This window comes from Artibeus jamaicensis, unplaced genomic scaffold (genome assembly GCF_021234435.1).
Source record: "Artibeus jamaicensis isolate MK-2021 breed Jamaican fruit bat unplaced genomic scaffold, CSHL_Jam_final contig_391, whole genome shotgun sequence".
Lineage (NCBI taxonomy): Eukaryota > Metazoa > Chordata > Mammalia > Chiroptera > Phyllostomidae > Artibeus > Artibeus jamaicensis.
This window is the reverse complement of record NW_026521814.1, coordinates 32,118,293-32,123,092: the sequence shown is the minus strand read 5'-3', so window position 1 is coordinate 32,123,092 and position 4,800 is coordinate 32,118,293.

Here is a 4,800-nt window from a genome sequence, read left to right as displayed (position 1 = left end):
GGAAATGAGTATGTCTCCCAAAGTTTCTGCAACTCCCTTCCTGACACTGACTCAGACTCTGAAGCCCTCAGATTTCTTTGAAATGTTATCTACTGTTTGATCCTTGCCGCCCTGTATTCCTTTGTATTACAACCCAATAAAAGACTAGGGATGAGGGGGCTCGAGGCCTTGTTCTCCTCAGAGAAATTGGCTGCTGCTGGCCTTTGTCTCCCCTGAGAAACTGGCCACAGCCCACTCCTCCTCCCCAAACAGATCTAGGATGTCTCGGCCATATTCATTCTCGTGTCCATGGCACTCGGGGGGGACTTGCGAAGAAGTCGCTCCCACATTAAAGCTCATCTGGCATCAGCATGTCTAACAGACCTTGACCTGAGGCACGTCTCTGTGTTCCTTCAATTGTTATTTATAGATAATACGTTTTCTATAACTATAGCCTTTTGACATGGATTGATGAGCTATGCATGTATGCTGTATGCCCCTACACATACTGATCCCAATAAAAACTGTTCCGGAGAAGGCTCGGAGCATTCTCCACTACAGGGACTTGCCACCCCCTTTCCTGCCAGAACAACCGATTGTGTCCAGGATGACTCATTTCATCCGCAACCAGGAGGACTCTGAGGGACGGGGCTTCCCACAATTATTTACCCTACATTTAGTTTTTTTCTCAGTCACAGAAAGTAATGTGGGGGCTAACAAAACATTAATACTTTTCCTTCCATCTTCCAACTTCATCTAGGCTGGGCCAAAAAATCAAATTGATACAGAGTAACAGAAGAAAATCAAGTTTTAATACATGCACATGGGAAATTCACATAGTCAAAAAAATTCCATCAAAAGCCCAAAGAAAGTGAGGCAACATTGGGCATGTAAGATATTTTTAGACATAGGAAAAAGTTGGTAGGATGGAGTATTAGATTTCATAAGGGACAGTGGGTACTATAAGAAAGAGGAATATACATAGCAGAAAAATTCTTGCTAGACAACTCAGAAACAATGAGATAATAGGGGGTGTCTAGCTAATAGGCTTGGAGTCTTCATGCTAGGACAAAGATTCTTAAAGCGATTCATACAAAACCCCCTTCCCACGGCAGTTTTCTCTGTCTGAATTCCTTGGATAGGAAAGGGGAGAGGGTCTAGGTTGCGAAGTTTGTTTATTAATAAGCAGCTTAAAATCAATATCCCCCAAAAGCAGCTTCAAGATGGCAAAACTTGCTTCCCTTGGTAACTTCAGATTTTCTAACCCATAACTATGAAAACTTGACTAACTAGAGTTCAATATTTGTTTACTATTCTTAAAAAAAAATCTTTTGCTGAAGGGTATGTAGAGCTCAAGTTAGCTGGATTCACTAGTTTCCCCTTCTTCTGTGTGACTATGTTATTCATCTGAATATGGTTAGGTTGACTTTGGTCTGTTTGTATATAGTTTTAGAGTTTTTCTCTACCTTTACATGTATGTTTATACTGACATTTTGTTATATGAAATAGTAACTATCATAGTTTCAAAAGCCAGAACTTTATAAATAGGTATATTCAAAAGCATCACACCTCTTTTTCTTTCTTCTTTTCCTTTCCCACCCCTATTCCCTTAACCGCTTGTACTAGTTTCCGATTGCTGCTGTAACAAATTTTCATAGAGTTAGTAGTTTAAAACAACAGAAATTTATTCTCTGATAGTTCTGCAGGCCAGAAGTCTGAAATGAGTCCTATGGTGCTAAAATCAAGCTGTTAGCAGGGATGAGCTCCTTCTGGAAGCTTTAGGGAACAGTCTGTTTCCTTGCTTTTTCCAGCGTCTAGAGCTGCATTCCTTACATTCCTGACTCTGGGTCATTTCCTTCATATTTAAAAGCAGCAGCATAGCATGTTTGGATTTGGCTTTGCTTGTTTCCATTACATGGCCTTCTCTTCTGCCTGTAGTCAAATCTCCCTCTGCCTGACTCTTATAAGGATATTTGTGATTACATTTAGGACCCACTTGAGAATCCCAGATAATCTCTTCATTTTAAGATACTGAATTTAATGATAACTACAAAGACCTTTTTCCATATTAAGGTAATATTCACAACTTCTTTGGATTAGGACCTGGATGACTATTATTCAGCCAACTGTAGGTAATTAATTTAAATAGTTTCCTGTTTATGCTTCCTGTGTTTCTGTTTTCCATATTTTTTCATAAGTGATTACATACATATATGTTTTCTTATTTTCCACCCTTTCTGATACAAAAAGTGACATACTATTAAAACTCTTGCAATTGGTCTTTCTCACTTAAAAATATCCTAGAAATCACTTTACATTAGTTCATAGAATATGACCTCATTTTTTTTAGATTCATAATACTCATTGTGTGTATATATGTCACAATTTATTCACATACTGTCCTATACATACCAATTTAGGGTTTTTTCCCGATATTTTGCAATTACAAACAATACTATAATAATTAACTTTGTCATAATTTTGGAGGTGTATAATCTGAGTAGACTTAATTTGCATTTCACTTCTGATGAGTGAATTTAAATATCTTTTCGTATTTTTGAGGAATATGTGAGAAACATGTGCGTGGAGAAGAAATTATTACCTGGTTAGTAATTCGTCTCTGTTTATTTCCTGTTGTTCAAAAGTGTTTTAAAACATAGTCAAATTTATCAATGTTATTCATTGCATCTGAATTTTGATTCATAGTTAGGGTGTTCCTACATTAGGCTAAAGAGAAAATACATATTTTCTTCTAGATCTTATATGGTTTCATCTTTGAAATTTATATTTATAGTCCATTTGGAGTTCATTCATGATTACAGTGTGAAAATTGGGTCTCATTTTATCTTTCTCCAAATGGCAAACAGTTGTCTTACCAGTATTTATTAAATTGCCCATCTTTTCCATCTTTATTACACATCAAATTTGCATATGTATTTGGATCTATTTCTTGGACTTTCTATTTTATTCCACTGGCCTTTGAGTCTGTTCATCTACCAGTACCATGAGTAGATAAACAAACCAGATTTATAGTGTATTTTCATGACTGGGAGGACTAGTTTCCCCTCATAAACTTTTCTTTTTCCTGTTCTCCTGGCCATTTTTGCATTTTTATTTTTCCACATGAATTTTAGTGTCAACTTGTCTAGCTCCATAAAAATGTTGTCATTTTTATTGGTATTTATTAAATTTATAATTAACTTAGAGAAAACTGTTATCTTTATGTTACGGAATATCTTCCCATTTGTTCAAGTCCATTTTTGTATGATTCCGGGGAGCTTTACAATTTTTCTCATTTAAGGTTTGCACATTTCTTGCAAACTTCATTCTGAAACACTTTACCTTCATTGTTACTATTGTATTCTCTATTTTCAGGGTATAAAGTAAGCACATCCATAAGATCTGCCTTATTGACTATGCTACTTACATCTATAATTATTTTCCTTTTTTGTTTGCTTGGTCTGCTTGTACTAAAAGTGACATATTAAAGTTTCCTACTACTAGTATATTTATATCAATGTTTCTTTGCATGTCCTATGATTTTTTTGCTTTATAATTGTGTTGCTGAATCCTGGCTGGGCAGCTCAGTTGGTCCTGATATACCAAGTTTGTGGGTTCAATCCCCCCATCAGGGGATGTAAAAGAATCAACCAATGAATCCATAAATAAGTGGGACAACAAATAGATGTTTCTCTCTAAAACTTATTCAATAAACAAAAAATTGAAAGTGTTGCTATTTGGTAAATATAATTCATAACTTTTATGTAATCATTATGAATTATATTAAACCATGTCATGCATCAGTGACATTGCCATATTCAGTCTTTCACTCCTAGTGACCAAATCTTCCATCCCTTACCTGGCTATTAATATCCGAGGGGGTAGGTGGGTTTACCTCTCATTGTATATTCTCCTTCTTTGAGACCCACAGGAATTAAGAACCAATTATAGTGGTTGTCTAACTTAATTTTTTCCAGTAGACCGTTCAAGGAGCGATTTGTTGAGAAACTGAATCACTTTTTGAACTGAATTGTTCAAGATGGGACACTTTCGAGAATGGAGGTTTGACTGTATTATGGACTGTGGGAAAATATCTTGAAAAGAGGACTGTGTTTTATTCTTGAAATATCTAGCAGTCTTTTGCATAAAGTAGGGTGCAGCTAGAAAATGAAAGAACTCTTTTGGGGTTTTTGGGGTTAATAGGAAATTCAATGGTGTATGCAAAGGATTTGGAAGAATGCCACGTGTACAGAAGTGTTCGATAAATGTTCGCTCCTGCCTCAACTTTCCTTGCTGTAATGGGAATGAATATATAAGGTTGTCTCACAGGGTTGTCTCACAGATTAAACAAGAATGATCTGTGTGAAATAGCTTTGTAAATCCCAAATACTACCCAAATGGATTTAGACTCTAAGTGTAATATATTGATAAATCTTAACATTGAGCAGCCCAATTTGGCGGGAAGGGCCCTCACCTGGGTGTGCGAAAACCTAACTAATCATAACTCATCACTTACGAAATGACCACGGACAGCCGCAATTTTGGTGTTCTTTTCTTCCTATTTAAAAGCAGCTGCTTAACGGCCTTGGCATCCACTCCATGTCTCTCAGCCGACCATTTCTTTACCGAGGAAGGTTGCATCTACACTGAACCCGACTAGTCGCAAGGCGGAGCAATCTGGAGGCCAAAAGGCGAGGGGCGGGGAACCAGTCTGGGGGCGGGGCGCTGGCTGGGAGGGCCCACCAGTTAGGGGGCGGGGCGGGGCGTGTCCCGGATGCCACTGTGGGGCCAGGCCAGCCGCACGGGGGCGCTGTCGGGGCC